The 17,012-nt window shown below is 38.9% G+C and overlaps 1 protein-coding gene across 1 annotated transcript in view; it reads right to left on the bottom strand.

Moving 5' to 3' along the window:
* The window catches only part of LRRC8C (leucine rich repeat containing 8 VRAC subunit C), a 68,276-nt gene extending 54,087 nt beyond the window's left edge, over nucleotides 1-14,189 (bottom strand). Inside the window, exon 1 of the mRNA XM_016122979.2 lies at nucleotides 13,954-14,189. The gene's annotated coding sequence lies outside the window, so the exon portion shown is untranslated. The remainder of the gene's footprint in view (nucleotides 1-13,953) is intronic.
* Nucleotides 14,190-17,012: the final 2,823 nt, after the last annotated feature.

The following is a 17,012-nucleotide window of genomic DNA, read 5'->3' as shown; positions in this document are numbered from 1 at the left end:
GATATGAAGTCCTTAGTCCAAAACAGTATATGCCAACAGTAAAACTGATAAAAAAAAAAAAATACTCCTGGTATTACCTTATACATATATATTACCTCATTTAACATCTGGATTCCCAGAACTCTAAGTTTAGTCATAGGTAGCCCCATTAATCTAAAAAAAATAAAATTAAGTCACCTCTACTCACCATTTAGTTCAACATAATATGGTGGTTACAATCCAAATTTTACAGCCAGAAAGACCTAGGTTTGAAATCTAGCTCTGTACCAACCTCTTTAAATTACACAGTTTAAAAAGTACCTAGCAGTAAATGATCATCTTAATATTTAATTAAGAAAACATTAGCTAAGCTTCTCTCTAGGGAAGCTCCTAGATTCTGAAAAATCCCAATTCTTGTATGCTCCTTTCTATTTACTATTTGTGGAAAATGCCTAGAAGTACCTCACACAAAGCTCTTTGGGGATCTTCAATAATTTTTTAAGCATGCGAAGGTCCTGAGGTCAAAAAGTTGGCTAATGGCTTCTCTACACTGCAGCCACTGTGATCCTTTGAAAATTCAAGTCAGATTCTGACCTTCAGAACTCTCTAATAGCTCCTCTTCTCACTTTATGAGCCTGCAACACCCTCTCTTAATAACTACTACTTTCCCTCTCTCTCAGTGCTATTTTTGCTGTTTCCTCTGCTTAGATCTCGCTTTCCTGAGATATAGATGGCTCCCTTCACTCTTTGCCTTATAAGATGTATTTTTAATTATATCTCTTTCTAGATATTTTCCCTGTTCTCCATATCTTTGCCTTGTGTGTATTTGTTTACCCTGTGCACTCTCTCAGGGAGTAAGTCCTCAGGGACAGTGGCTGGTCTGTAATCTCTCAAAGGACAGCAGATCTGGTGGTGCTCTGCACCACGTATGGTCTTGAATTAAAAACACATGGCTGATCTCAAGGGGTTATCTGACTAAATCTTTAGGCAAGACGATACTCACCTACTGCAGAGTGGCCTGACTCTAATCTAGTCGTGAAATCTCCCAAAGACTCAGCCTCTATGAAAATTTGTGGAAAGGCTGATAACTTGATGTCAGAAAATTCTTCATTTTAAACCCTTATGCTGTAGGTTAAACTTTGATCTCTCTTCAGAAGAGATGTACACTCACTCTTCATTTTCATTTGGAGAGCCCCTCATACCTCTAGAATTATTAAATTTCTCCGTGTCTTCATCTTAGCTAAAACATCCCTATTCGTTTCATTTGTTGCACACAGATTCAGTTTTTCAACGCTCTGATCCTCTTTGTGAGGGTCTTCTCTCTTCCAAGTTTTTATCTTCCTATTAGCTTATGCAGTCTTAAATTAAACTGTGTGAGTTAGTGTAGCATCAAAAGATCCCTAGAGTCTGCTTTTCTTTTACTTCATCCCAGTGAAGGCTTTAAAAATATACTAGCACTCTGCCTTATGAAAAAATTATGCCAAATTTGTTTGTATGATATAATTTACACCCTCCTCCCCTCAAAAAATTAGTGTTCCTGATATAACACTTAAGTAATTGATTCTCATGAACTTTAATGACATTAAGAAACTCTGGGAAATTAGCTACCACCCATGCAGTTGGCCAGCTGTCAATCAAAAGTTTAGTGGTCTTTAACCGAATATTATTATTTTTTTGATATAGAATCTAATGCTTTTGTAACCATTCTCTTTTCCTAAAAAATGACCCTACCAGGAGCAAATCTTTGTACTAGCCTACTAGAGAGCTTTTCCTTTACAGGAAACTCATTATAAAACTTTGATACATGCTAACAACAAAGTTGTATTTTTTTTCTCTTTTTTTTTAAATGTAGGGATCAGTAGACTTGTTCTACAGAGGGAGAGATAGTAAATATTGAAAATATTTACAGGTCACATCCAGTCTATGTTGCATATTCTTTTTAAAAAATTTAAGCAATGCTTCAAAATGTAAAAACCAGTCTCAGCAAGGAGGCCATACAAAATGAGATTGCAGACCTAAACCACCTGGGCCACGGTTTGCCATTTCTCGTGATGGTTCTTAGAGGTCCAATGCAGAGTTGCTCAACTCAAAAGGAACAGACCTGTGGGAAGCCTCTGGATCAAGGAACTTCATGGCATTTGTGCTATAGAGATCCTTTATGTTTCTCTCGAGCCTTAAATTTTAAAAAAATTAAACAGCATGACTTATTGCTGCATGATCCTGAATCCTCCGAGCTTTGGATTTTTTGCTGATCTATGGCTATTTGAGCATTTGAATGTCAAAGTCTAATGACCATTTAAAAGGACTCTCACTCTGCTGTGCTTAAGATGACTTATCATCTAAGTTCAGGGTATGGAGAATAGTTTGGGTCCTAAGGATTGACTAACTTGGGGTTGAAGTTAAAACAGAACTCCACCCCAGGATAAGATTACAGAAGTATTTTGATAACTGTGACAAGTTATGGGAAGTCAAGTGCAGAACCCAAAGTTTCTGGCCTACGTCTTAAGTTTGAGAACTTCCTGGGCCAGTGTTTTGTACTTAACACATTCCATGGCTAAGTGTCTGTATATTATTAAGAAACCAATCTAAGCCCTTAAAAGAAAAGTTTAGGATGGGGAAATATGCATTGTTAAGAAAAAAAAAAAAATCCAAAACTTGGAAATGAGGCAAAGGGAGGGCAAAATATCCTTTCAGTGTAATACTGAAGACTCGGTTAACTGGACCCATGCAAGGCTAATTCAGAGCAATATACTTTCTTGGATGCTAATTCTACTGATTAAATTCCAGACTTGTAGCTTTTTGTCCAGTAGATAAGAAAACTCAAAACATGTTTTTTTATTGCCCTGAAAGACATTACCTAGTTTTGTATCTTATCTAGCGATGTTATTCTACCATTACTTTTTCAAATAATTCCTGAATGCTCTTTGAACCTACTTTACCATCCTGCCAGCTTCTTCATTAAGGAGTTGAATAAACCTTTGACTTGTTCACTCTATATTTCTTGAAGAGTCATTTTAACCTTTTGAAATTTATCCTTTTACAAAATTCACAGAAGTCTTGTTTTTTGTGTCTTGACTAGTGTTTGTGTGTGTGCATGTGTGTGTGTCTATGTGTGTATACACACACACATTATATATATGCATTTGTATTTGTCTAATAATGAAAATTATATGTAGGAATTGGTTCAGACTGGTTCAAATTGGTTCTATTGGCCTATGTCTAGAAGTGGTTATTCATAGTGTTGTTTTTGTGGTGAGTTCTTTGGGTACCTGCTAGACCTATAGCTTCTCATTTGCTTAGAACACCTCTAAGAATGAAGGTTAACTGGTCACAGGAGTTGATCCTGTGTGTGCTAGGAGAACACCTTAAACAAAGAGATTCACTTTGAAATGAAAAAAATAAGGGGAAATTTGCCCGGGTGATTTCATAAGGATGTGAAGAGAAGAATGAAGGGAAATTTCTGCCAGGTCTTGGTCTAACAGTCAATTAAAAGAATAGTTCTAAAAAGAACAAAACAGATAGAATCCAGAATTTATCAAGATAGTACCCTCCATTGCTATCACAGGCAAGACAGTAGTGAAGGAATGTTAACCAATACAAGGTGTTTTACATTTAAAAGTGCTTTTACCTCTTTCCAAAGGTAAATTAAGAAGGCTCTGAAGCCTCAAATGAATGAAGTTCACATATCCCAAGCAAAAGCTAATAAACACTTACAGATATCTCAAATAACGGCATATAAAAAACATCCCCCACCCCATTGCCCCACAAGTGAAAGAGAAAAAAAATGCACAAAAGTTTGGAGTTAATGGGTGGTATCCAGGTAGCTAAGGATAAGGAATCAAAAAATAGGCAAATCACTATTTGTTAAGCCTTTAGCAGCCCTTTCTATATTTCTTAAATAGAACTTTTAACCCAAAGAGATTCAATATTGCTTTAATAGTACTTTGCAAATTATAATTAAATTATATAAAATTCAATGTTTAATTAATGTTCCTGATAATGATGACTACTTAGACAAATTAAACGATTTTGCTAAATTTTATTACAAAGACATTAAATGTCTTAGCCTTTATACTAGTATAGATGACGCAAAAATTATACCTCATTTATAAAAATGGTTAACACAGAGATAACATATGACCCAGCAGTTCCACTTCTACACATATCTACCCTAGAGACATGAAAACATGTCCACACAAAAACTTGTATGTGAATATTCCTCATAGTCTCGAAGTGTAAACAACCTAAGTGTCTACCAGCTGATGACTAGAAAATGAAAACATGGTGTATCCATCCATACAAAGGAGTATTATCTGGCAATGAAAAGGAATGATATATTGATACATGCTGTAACATGGTTGAACCTCGAATATGTGCTAAATGAAAAAAGCCAGTCACAAAAGACCACGTATCATATACCATTTACATGAAATGTCCAGAATAGGCAAATCTATAGAGACGGAATATAGATAGATCCATGGCTGCCTAGAGCTTGGGAGAAGTGGGGGACACGGTGGGGACTGATAGCTAAAGGGGCACAGGCTTCTTTTCAGGGCAATGAAAATGTCTCCAAATTTGATTATGGTAATGGTTGCACAATTCTGTAAATGTACTAAAGTATACTTTGTATACTTTACTGTATACTTTAAACAAATCAGTGTTAGAGTATGTAAATTACATCTCAATAAAGCTATTAAAATGTACATTAGCTCATGTATGACTAATCTATTCTCTGATAGAATGCCTATTTAATTGGAAATTACTAAATTCCTTCTATTTGCCTCAGAAGTAAGATCATTATTTACACTAAAAATTTAAGTCTTTGTAAATATGTTTGACAACATTGAATTATAGTTATAACTAGCCTGTTTCTTTAATGGTTGTTGTAAATTTCAGGCACTGCTACAGTAATGTGAAACCATGGAATGTCATATTTCTATGATTAGTTTTTAATATGAACAGTGATATATTGTTTTTAAGTAGTAATGTAAATTATAATTCAAGATAATTAATTTTAAGACCTGGAATGAATATTAAAATTAAGTAATTAATGAATAATTTTTGGTAAAATACTATCATATGGTAGTTTTACCCTATATATTAATCTATACATAAGCATAATTTATTCTTAACATTCAAATAATAAGACTATAATCACTTATAATGCTTTATAAAATTAATTTTATCTTAAAAACTGAAGTTTAACACTAAATACTGTCATCCGCCATTGTTTAGCTTATGTGATTTATATAACATATTGAAAAAAATACATTTTAAAGTACTTCAATATAATACATAATTGATAACTCAGAAAGATTATTTTGGAGATGGCCTTTCCTCAATATGAGGCTATAAAATTATTTACTTACCACATGTTCTACTTAGATGACAAGTTCGTTTTTCCTCACCCAACCCAAATGTGTTCTTTCAGAAGGGGTAAATAGCTTTCTTGCTTTTGTGCTGCTTTTTGATATTTCAAAATTATAAATAACTGAAAGCAAAAAGCAGAATAATAAGATTTTTGGCTTCTAAAGAAATTAAAATTCTGAGATTTCTTGTGCACCTTCTGATTTAGTTGTTACTGGTTAATAAGACAGCCACAAATATGACTTTCTCTTATCATTGGGCATCTCTATTCTTACCTGACAACATTTTAAAATGTTGCTTTAAGATTACATTCCAAATTTGGAGCAATAAAAAAAAGTATTTTTTTTTTATACTCAAAACATGTTTGACACATACCAGACAGCTTCAAAGCAGCACCAAAGGTCTGCTACTTCTCCTACAATGTAGGATGTGGCACTCACAGTAAAAGGGATGCTAGAAATAATTAGTTTTAATTGATTTGCTCTTAATTAATTAATTAGGTCAACATTAGGGTATTCTGTTTACTGAAATCACATTTATAGGGAAAGCTGTCAAGTTAAAAAAGAAAAAGTTAAGAGGTAAAACATTAATAATGTGATTATATTATTAGATACCCTTTCAGGATAAGTAAAATCATCTTTACTTTTATGTACAAGGGCTGACCTAAGCAGACTTACTTCCTTGTCTGTTAATTTTAAAGAGCTTCATGTCAATTATAGATTAGTGTGGCACTCATTTGTAGTCATTGCTTTGTAGATTCCTTAGGATGTGTTGTGTTACGTGCCACTGAGTCGGCCCCAACTCCTGGCAATTCTTTCAATGAGTGATGTCCTGTCCTCAAAAGCCCTGCTCAGCTCCTGTAGACTGATGCCTATGGCTTCTGTTATGGAGTCAATCCATCTCAGGTTTAGTCTTCCTCTTTTTCTACTGCCTTCTATTTTTCCCAGCACTACTGTCTTTTCCAAAGAAACCTGCCTTCTCATGATGTGCCCTAACTAGGACATCTTCGGTTTTGTCATTTTTGCCTCCAGCAGTGTTTCAGGATTCGTTTGTTCTGGGACCCACTTGTTCCTCTTTCTGGTGGTCCAGGGTACCTGCAGTGTTCTCCTCCAAAACCATATTTCAAATGAATTAATTTTTGTCTGGTCAGCCTTCTTCACTGTCTTTAGGATGTAGAACCCTCATTTCTAAACACAAAGTTTGTAAGAAGGGATATTTTTACTTCTTCCTTTCCAGTATTTGTCTTTAATTTTTTTTTCATCTTTATTGTACTGGCAGGCCTCCTGTATAATATTGAATGGGATAAGACTTGTCCATGGAAGCCACCTAAAGAGACGCTCAGTCAACTGTCAACTGTTAGTGACCTTGAACCCACATTTTTTTATCTGGTTTAACAATACCTAACCACGCACTATTCTTATAAAATGTCACTGGTGAGAATGAATTTTTGAGCCAAACTACCAGAAACCTTTCTTTTAATATGTAAGACTGAAATAAAAATTTAACATATGTTCATAAATGATTTGTCCAAAAAAGTTTTTTTCTAGCAATCTATTCAGTCTACTAATTATCCATCACTATCTCCTTAGGAATAATTTTACTTTTGTCCTATTGGCATATAGTTTGTCTTTCTCTGTCTTGCATTTCATTCATTCATTCAACAGATATTTACTGATACATTGCTACATATTAGGTATTGTTCTAAATACTACTGATACAGTAATGAACATAACAAAACAAAAATTTAGTGTACTTGTATGGTTGGTTGATTTGTTTTCCTTCAAGGTATGATCCTATACTTTCTTTAATTGTATTTCATTGCTTAGTTCTATTTCATTTCTTTATTTTTCATTCCATTCCATTTCATTTCGCCAAATTCATTTCCAATCCTTGCTTCAACACTGTGCTGCTTTATCCGCCACAGATACATGTGAAGGTACATCCACTTAACAGATACATGTCTTCTATAATGCCACCCAGATCCTTTGATAGAATGCTTCAACACTCAACTCAGATCCAAGCTCTAGACACACCTTCAGCTGCCAGCTCCTCAATTTTAACTACTTTCTGGTTATAGGGAACCAGAAATTGTGCATTAACTAGAAAATTGTCTGCAGGGCAGTATTTCTTGTTTGCTGATAAGAACATTATTCTCAACCTTGCTAAAGTTAAAGGAGGTGATATAATCGAGCCCTGACGGTGTTTTCCTAATGAAGCTATTCTCATTGCTATTTTTAAAAATCAAGGTGTTATCAGTGAAACAATTTTCTATAGTATTTTTCCAGAAGTGAGATTTATAACCTATATCTTTCCCATTAAAAAAGGATATTTGAACCTGTTTCTAATTCTCATAAATCTCTAAGATATTTGAGAAAGACTAGTTAGTACTTTTCATTGATTTGACAAGTTCTTCAGATACACAGGGAGAACTCACAGGACCCATATATTTAGCTTACTTGGTGACTAAATAAGGATTTAATTAGTAAATCTTCTTCCTTAGGATTTATTTTGATCTCTTGACTTCATATTTTATATAATACTTGCTCCTAATTTCCAATTACATATAGAAATATTTTTGTGAACATATTTAATGACTCCATTAAGGATAACTTCTAAGCACATGATCAAGTTTTAATACCAAAATTTTAAATAATTAAAAGGGAAATGGATACAATCCAAGATAAGTTAGGAATGTTACTGTAAAATATATCAACATTTGTTCCACAACTATTTCTTGAATAGCTATGTCCCAGGCACTGTGCAGGCGCTGTGGATACAGACATGAACAGGACAGACATGGTCTTTATGGCCTCTGCCCTAATGGAAGTTTCAGTGCCAGTCCAAAAATCAGAGAGAAAGGGTGCTGAAAACAAAGATATTTCTGAAGGTTTGAGGATAAAGGAAAGGGGGGGAAAAACAATATGGTTAAAGTAAACAGCTGGAGGAGAAGATGAGTTGTTTGAAGGGAAGGGAGCAAGGAAAGACAAACAGGCTCTAAATGCTAAAAGAAGCCAATGTATAAAGAAGCCAAACTTCTCTAACCCTTACAGCTCCTAAGATTAGACATCAGAAGCCCAGGCTTAAGCTCCCTGGGGAACCGAAACACGGAACCACACATAAAAAAGCTAAGTATGACTTCAGAAGCCCCACCCTCCCCAAATATTACTTGTTATGAGCTGAAATCTCTTCGATAGGGAACATAGTGTTTCATAATTATAAAAAAAGGCTTAAAATATGAATGCTCTAATAAGGGCAAACTAATTTATACTTGTATATAATTACCAGCAGCAAGAACGAATAGCTATTATCGGAGCCTTTCCAGCATAACAGAAGTAAATAAGGGATATTGAGATTTAAAGTTTGGGGAGGGCTTCCCACCCCGGAACTATATGAATGCAGATAGATAACTTTATGAATTTAATAATTTTGCCAAGGTGTAACTGAGACAACTAGAAGCCTTATATTTTTTTACATATGTATTTCAGTCAGTTTAAGAGTCAATAAAGTATGCTTTTTTTGTAAAGGCAAATCAAAAGCAGCAATCTAATTCTAGAGAATTTAATTAAGATATATATACATTCATAAAAATATATGTACATATTGACTATGTCTTTTGTGGCTCTTTTTTGAGTTTCGGACATGATAAAGAATCATGCTACATCATGTGTTCTCAACAGGATGGCAGTCTTGTCCCCAACAAAAACTGGTTCTTGGCAACAGGGTAAAAAAATCTTAAATAGTGGTGTGTAGCCCACTAAAAGGCCACAGTATATAAAAGATACCCAGAGTATCTGTGATATTATGATTCATCTAAAATAGGCTTGGAGAGGGAGGGTAATAATGAAAGAAAGGTTGAGATACGCTTCTCTATGAGCTCCATTACATTCTCTCCGGTGTTTCAAGCCCTTGGGCAGTTTTTGGTTTAGCCAAAGGAACTCTGCTCTACCTTCGTACCCTTCTCTAGTAGGGGAATATATTTGGTTCTTCTGAGTCCTTAGAAGTGTTCTTTTGAAGAACATATAGTTCTCCTGGGTTCTTTGACTCGAAACACTTCAGTCATCTGGAACACTCTGTTACTCCTCTGAGATTGAAAACATTTTATGTAAAATTGATTTTTTTCTCCCTTTTCTGAACTCTCTTCATTTTCTGAACCCAAATTACTGTTTATCTATCAACTGCCATTCACAGTTAGATACACCATAAGCAATAGAACCATATTTTAAAAGGACACCTATCCGACACCAGAAAATGATCCTAAATTCACTCCTAGAAGTTGGGAGAGTGTGTTATACTATATGTAGATAGCCTGGGTTATTTTTTTGTTTTATGTCTGATATTGGAAAAGAGTTTAGTCATTCTCTACCTTTAATAGTTAGAAAATTTTCAATATATTCCTGCCACACTATCTACTTTAAGCAAAGCTCTGAGAATACCTGCTTACCCTTCTGTGCCTTCAAGACTACACTGGTTTCTCTTGCCCATCTTGACCCCACAGTCTCTCCTATTTCTACAGTTCAGAAATGAGCTATATCTAGCAGGCCTCAGTCATAAAGTACTATAGCTATACTTCATTTCTTTTACTTCTTCCTTTTTATATTTTCCACCTCATATTTGTGGTGAGACTGTCTGGGTCTTTTCTCTGTGCTAATTCTCTCTTGAAGGTCACTTCTGGTAGCCTCCATACTATGCCACAATTCCTGTTTTCAACCAAAGGGGTTTGAAATCCTCCTTGCTTATTATCTCAATCTTCTCTCTAAGGTAAGTATTCCTCTCCCTCAGGTAAATCCTATTCCTAATTAAAGAAATCCACCTGGACTGCTACTCAATCAAAATGCCAAACTACTCAAACACTGTTAACATGCTCAATATACCTGAAACTAATGAGGTTATTATCCCACCATAGGAGCAATTTATTAATGAAACATCGCTATCTTACATGACAACTAATGGCCATGGCTTTAAAACTATGGCCTTCCAGTAAATGTAATATCAGTTAAATCTGTGTAGAAGGCTCGGACAAACAAGTCTCAAAATACAGAGGAAGGTGCCACTAACAATCATGTAACAAAGACAAATAATTTGGGTGTCTCTCCTGATTACTGTAAGGCTCTCTCACAGAATACCTGACTCATCTTTCATTCAAGACATAGAAACCATCTATGTTTTATACAAAGCAAAATTATAAAGAAATAGAAAAATGTACCTGTCCTCAAAGAGTTTATAGTCTTTCATAGGATATTACTTGGGAAAATAACTAAAAAATTTTTTAAAATAATTTTTAAGCATTAGGGGTATATGTAATCTGAATTGTAACTGAGTAGACAAAAGATTTAAAATGGAAGGTACGTAAGCTCAGAAAGGATGTAACATTTAGGCTGAGCCTTGAAGGCGATGCAGAATTTCAGCTGGTAGAGGTTAAGGGTGAGGTATGTGGTGGGGAGGTACTGGGTTTTTCATGGTGCCTTCCCTGAGTGATAAGCAAGGCTGAGAAATCAAGAGAGGCAGAAAACAGGAAAGTGTTTTTGCCAAAAAATACAGATTCCAACCAACTGAAACATGGCTAGTCAAATTCTAAAAAATGTGCAGAGTGGAACAAAAAAAAAACTATGTAAGGTGAGTAAATGTTTCTAAGTCGGCCCTACAAAAAAAGGATGTGATTCAAAAGTTAAAGATGCTAAAAACCAGATTAGACCTTTGTACAGACATATAAAGTGTGACTCACTGATAACACTAATTACTATATGCACATAAAATATACAGAAAGTGAAATAGAGTAGAATTTTCAATCAGTGCTAGAATACAAGGGGGTTAATCTCTCCTATCTACTAAGAACCTACTAGTGATAGGACCTGCCCTTTGTATGTATTGTTACACTTAATCCTAACAATGATCCAGCCAGGGAGGCTTTATGAACCCCATTACATGTAAGGAAAATGGGGCTCAGAGAAATTGATAATGTGAATTAGCTGGCACTTCTACTGTTCAGCAGAGCCAGAATTTGAGACCACCCTTTCCTATCTTGAGGTCATGTCCTTTACCCTATGCCAATCTAGAATGATTTATATTTTAAAATAAATTAAGTAGATTCAAGGATACCTCCATGTCACCCTCTTTGCAATGTGCTTCCAGCCAACACTCCAAGTAGAAAGTCTTTGGGAGTGTGATATAGCCCATGAGACCATCATCATCATGAGCATAAGTGAAATGTCCATTAGGTTAAACTTTAATCAGTCATTTAACAGAGATTAGTGGCAAGAATAAGGGTTTGGGAAACAGATGGCCCTAATTCCAAATTTGAATTCTGCTATATACTAATTACATGAAAAACCCTGGACAGGTGACTTTACTTCCTTGACTTCAGTTTTGCATACAGAAATAATGGTAAGTTAACAAATTTATGTAGGAAAAAGAGGAAGCTTTGAATAATGGAAAAGTACATTACTAAAGCTAAAAAGGTTTGGCCTCATTCAGGTAGGTATTAATTTAGCTTAATGGTCTTGGGCAAGTCACAAACTCTGAGCCTCTCTCTTCTGTGAAATGTGGATGGCATGAACTACCTTCAGGGTTTGTTGTAAGATTCTGAGATAAGGTGTGTCAGGTTCCTAGAATAGGTAGACTATATTACAGTAATGTACCATATTAAGTCATTAGCATGATGCTTGGTAAAATATATACATTTCCATTCCATTCTTTTTAAAATTATAATTATTCGTGACTATAACTAAATATTACAGGATACTAAAAATCATAACAACTGGGTAAAAACTGGGTATTTTATAAGTTAAAAATATTGCTAACTTTGTTTTTTAAAAAGATAAACCTCATGTAAGTGGAAAATTAGTCATTCTTTTCTCCTATAGTCCTTATACATTTTTTCGCTGAAAGCATTCCTTCTAAAAACACATTTCATCAAGTAAAGTGCTTAGTCAATGTGAGAAATAAGACATTTAGTACCATTAATGAAGTCTTCGATAATTCTACAAATAAGAAAATTATTAAACATGCTATCACTGATAGGGTTGTTGGGTTAGTGGACCCTATCTATGCTCAATATCTATGATAAGAAACATGAAAGATATCCTTCCTTGCTAAGCTGCTCCCCATCTCCCCCTCAAAAGCAAACAACTTAGCTAGAGAAAGTGTTTAATCACTCCAAAGTAAAGCAAATCAGGGTTATATCCTTGATCTTTTCTACTTAAACAAGTCACACAAGAAATGCAAACATCATATAGTTGTATACAACTAACCTGTTATTTTTGTCCACACATCCAGCACAGAGTTTATGAATCTGAGCAAATTTGTGAAGTTCTGCTTTCATTTTGGGCTTATACAAATCATTAAAAAAAATAAGGAAAGAGAATGTATACACCTATAAAACTGGCCCTGGCGACTCTGCAGTCCTGAGCGTACCAAGGAGTTAACCACTTTTCCTCCTCTCGTCTCAATGGCATTTTTAATGACTTATCCATGAAGAAGCCTCAAGTATGCCTTAGGAAACTACTACATATCTGTCCGGAAATGTGACCGTTGCTTAAGGCTACATTTTTTTACATTACCGAGGGCTTGTTAAGAAGTGTGTGACTAAAAGAGGACTGCCATATTCTTTACCTATTCCTCCCTCGTAAGGGTGCGTTAAATAGGGTCATTCAAGCCTCCCTCTGCCTAATGGCAGCACTCCTACAAAGATCGATTCTTATTTTTTACTTTAACGAGGATGGGGACTTGAAAGTGTTTCCTAACTGGTTTGCTGTGAGTGTAAAATGCTTTAAACGAATTTGAAACCAAGTGAAGTTTGGCCCTAGACGGGGGTCTAGGTGTCAGTGTTTTGAAGGAATTGGATATCTGATGTACACCGGCCGGCGTGGGGTGGGGGAAGGAAGAATTGGCTGAGGGAGAAAAGATAGGAATAGAGTCTACAGAGCACAACCTAAAGCTACTGAGTTGCTTACTCCATCCTTAACCACCACCTTGCTGGGGACCTGCTGGAATGGGAAAGACCGGCGAGACTGGATTTGGGTTCAAGGCAACGGTCCTGGCCTCAATCGCCGGCCTATTCACCTGGCTTGTGCGGCCCGCGCGATCCGGCTCAACCCTCTCTCCCCTCGGGTCCTGCAAGGAAGCGGCATCGTGCTCTCAGTCCCTTCCGAGACCTTCAGATTCCTCTCTCCCCAAAGTGCTAACTTCAGGGGCTCGGGGGTGGAAAGGGGAGAGCAGACCAAAAGAGACAGGCCCTGGGGTCTCAGAGATGTTTAAGGTAATAAAGAACGACGACCGCCCCCAGCGCTGGCCCCATTTTATCCTCGCCCCCTCCCCCAAGTCCGCAGAACCTGCTGCGGCCGCGCTGAGCTTGGCGCCAGGCTGGGGACCCGCGCCCGGACGCTGAGGTGGGTGGGGTAGGGGCTGGCGGGTCTCTGAGCCCTAGCGGCGTTTGGCTCCAGGGTCCGATCACACGGCGGGCAGGCGACCACACTCTGCCCGCCCGAAAGCCGGGAGGAGACAGGGACGCCAGCGAGGCGGGGCGCGTCCTGGCTCCAGCGCACCTAGCGGACGGAGCCGCGGTCCTCTGCGGGCCGCTCCTCTCCATCCCTCCGCGGTCCCCGCCCTTACCTCTAGACGCGAGGGTGCCGGCTGCGGAGGGTGCTGGGGAACCAAGATCTGTCTCCCGATCCGGCTCAGAAGCTGCCAGCGACAGCAGGGTCGCCCGTGGGGCCGCTGCTCATGGCTTGTTGCGCCCGGAGCACTGCGACCGCGGCCACGGCGGCGCCTTCCTCCTCGTCCTCTTCGCGGGCTCCGAGCCGGGACGCAGCTAACGCCCGGGCCCCGCAGCCCTCCTCCCCTCCGCCTCCCCGGCGCGGTCGGAGCCGCCTCCAGCGCCGCCCCGCGCGCAGCCGGGCCAGCGGCAGCCAGCGCCGCCCAGCGCCCGGCCCCGGGGTCGCCACCGCCGCCCGCCAGCCCACCCCGCGGTCCCAGCCCCGCTGTGACGCAGGCCGCTGTGCCCGGGAACTTCCTCCCCTGTAGAGACCACCCCGGGCCGGGCACCCGCGGCCGAGGGGTGCCGCCCCGCGCTGGGGACTTCCTTCTGGACGTGGAAAAAAAGCCTCCCACTGCTTCCCGGCGGGGCCACTCCGGCCTCTGATCCGCCCACCTGGCGGCTCTGCCGGGGGCAATCGGCTGGGTCTAGTACCTTCCCCCCGCCCCCCATCCCTAACAATGCGCGGAAAACCCGAGGCCTCTCTGCGCGCAGCCCTCCCTCCCCGGGGTAGGACAGAGGGGACAGCTACCACTAAAAATAGCCCTTCTGGGAACTCCTGGGAAGGACCGGGGTCACGGTAGAGATAATCCCGCCTCCTTATCTCCCTCCACCCCCATGAAGACTGAAGAGTGGAAGGGGTCGTGGGACGCATCGGCGTAGACGCTGAGAGAAGAAGGCAAAAGCCGATTTCCCTGGACCGTGAAGCCCATCAACCCCTCGACACTGGAGTCCCCTCTCCTGCAGGAACCCCCATGTTCTGAGACACTGACAGCCAGGCTGCTTGATCTCTCAGCAGCGGGTTCCAGGGATGCTGAAATTGAATGCACCACCTACCGCCTACAGTTTCATGGTGTGCGGAAAGGAGTTAGTTGATGGTGCACCTCAAACCACCTGTTGTTTAAGAGTATGGGGGAGGGGTTCGCCTTATTTATTGATCTGAACCATGCTTTTCTTTTCAACGTTCTCCTATCCAATTTCAGTTTGGAAAAGCAAACTCTGCCTTCTTGAAAGCTGACAGCTATCTATATGGAAAAATATGCCCAGTGAAAAAATGAACAGACAAGATTACTAAGTAATATAAAGTCTTCTGGGATGTCTTATCAATATCAGCTATTCTACGAGCACCAAAAATTAAACTATTGCTCTGTCTTGGCAGTCAGGAAAAGACGGATGTACGTGAATGGAGCAATTAATGGCAACTAATTGTTTTTCACTAGTTGATTTGTTCTTCTTCTACAAGCCTTAAGAAAGCAGGCACCTCTTTTTACCCCATTTCTATTTCCAAGCCAAAATGAAAATTGGAGCTTCTACATACACCTTTCCAATTCCAGTACCATTGTTACCTTTCCATCCCGGAAGACAACCTTGAATCCTATTAGGCCTTAGAAGATAAGTCTAACACTAGCCTTAATTAATCTAAATCAAGACGAAAATCTAGGGTGGAGACTTCCTCCTAGACAGCAGATGGAAAAAATTGCTGGAGTGTTCCTAGGGAAAAGGCAGAGGCTGACTTTAGGAATTTGCTAAAAGAATTTGAGTACCTTGCAAGCCACCAGGTATTATCTGAGGTGGCTCCAGCTATTAGATATTTAAACTCTCAATGAGGTAAGTGCTAAGAGCACAAACCTGTGGAGGGCCTTATTCTGCAAGTCTGAGTGCACTCTGTCCTTGTACCAATGACACTTTGACCTCAAGTTTAGGCATAGCTGAAATGCTCCCTGGCTGCCCAGGGTCAAGGAACCATTCAGCCCTAGACTTTTGACTCAGATGAACCAGGAGTAAATCCCTACTCTTTCTGTATAAATTTAAAGAAGTAACTGCTATTTTTTCCCCCATCATCAGTAATATAACTATAGTACTATAGGGTACTATGAGATTTAAATAACATGCTTATAGCAGCAAGAACAGTGCCAAGCACTTTATAAGTACTCAGTTAAGGTAGTTGTTATGTACTCTTAGTACTCTTCATTGCCCTAACAGCAGAACTGGGAACAGTAACAAGATTTGGAAATGGGATATGAAGCCCACAAGTTGAGTCTCCCCACTTTCCCCTTCCATTTGCTTAATTTCACTGCAGTTGTCTACTCTGTGCCTGTTTTCTAATAGGGTGAATTGGACAATTCTACATGTAGTCAGTTGATTTACATACACACTCAAGTCTGAGTGACACTGATCTGAAAACCACTGTGTTATATTGCCTCGGTCACTTTTTTTAAAAAAATTATTTTATAGCATGTGAACCTCAAGTCTAGTTACCTCACTTCAGTCAAGCTAACTCAAATCAACATCCACACTAATCAAGCCCTCCATAAAGCACCAAAGAGAATCAGCAATCAGCTAACTTGTGTAAATGCTGAACCCTGAGGGTCTCAAAGAAGTATAAGGCTTATTCCCTGACTTCAAGGTATTCATGGAGCATGGAAGAGGGAACCTGGCAAGCATATGAATCACAATAAACCATTTCAAACTAAATGTAGTTGAAGTTCAGAGAAAGAAGAGGGCACTGTGGGCCAGGTGAACTGTGTATACAGAATCACTGTGATCTTGACCTTTCAGTTAACATCCAATTGGTTAGGCCGAAGTTTGACATTCTAGATGAGCTTCCAAAGCGAATTCCCACTCATAGACTCCACAAACTAGCTGGCAATAGGGAGCAGAAATAGATCTTTCTGGGCAGTGCAGGGCCACAGTAAGTGATTTGGAATGATACAAATCTGGGCTCAAATCCTGGGTCCAGTACTTATTAGCTATGTGATTGAGCTTCTTAATCTTTGAACCCCAATTTCCCAACCTGTCTACTGAAACATCAAAACTTACTCTTTAAGTTTCTAGTGAGACAGAAAAAATACCTGAAACCCCTCTAGTGAGTTGTATGGGAATGGTATTTATATTACATTGTTTTGTTGTTAGCGAC

The sequence above is a fragment of the Rousettus aegyptiacus genome, unplaced genomic scaffold (assembly GCF_014176215.1).
Source record: "Rousettus aegyptiacus isolate mRouAeg1 unplaced genomic scaffold, mRouAeg1.p scaffold_m13_p_1, whole genome shotgun sequence".
Taxonomy (NCBI): domain Eukaryota; kingdom Metazoa; phylum Chordata; class Mammalia; order Chiroptera; family Pteropodidae; genus Rousettus; species Rousettus aegyptiacus.
Note: the sequence above shows the minus strand (reverse complement) of the source record. Positions and strands in the feature narration are given on the sequence as shown.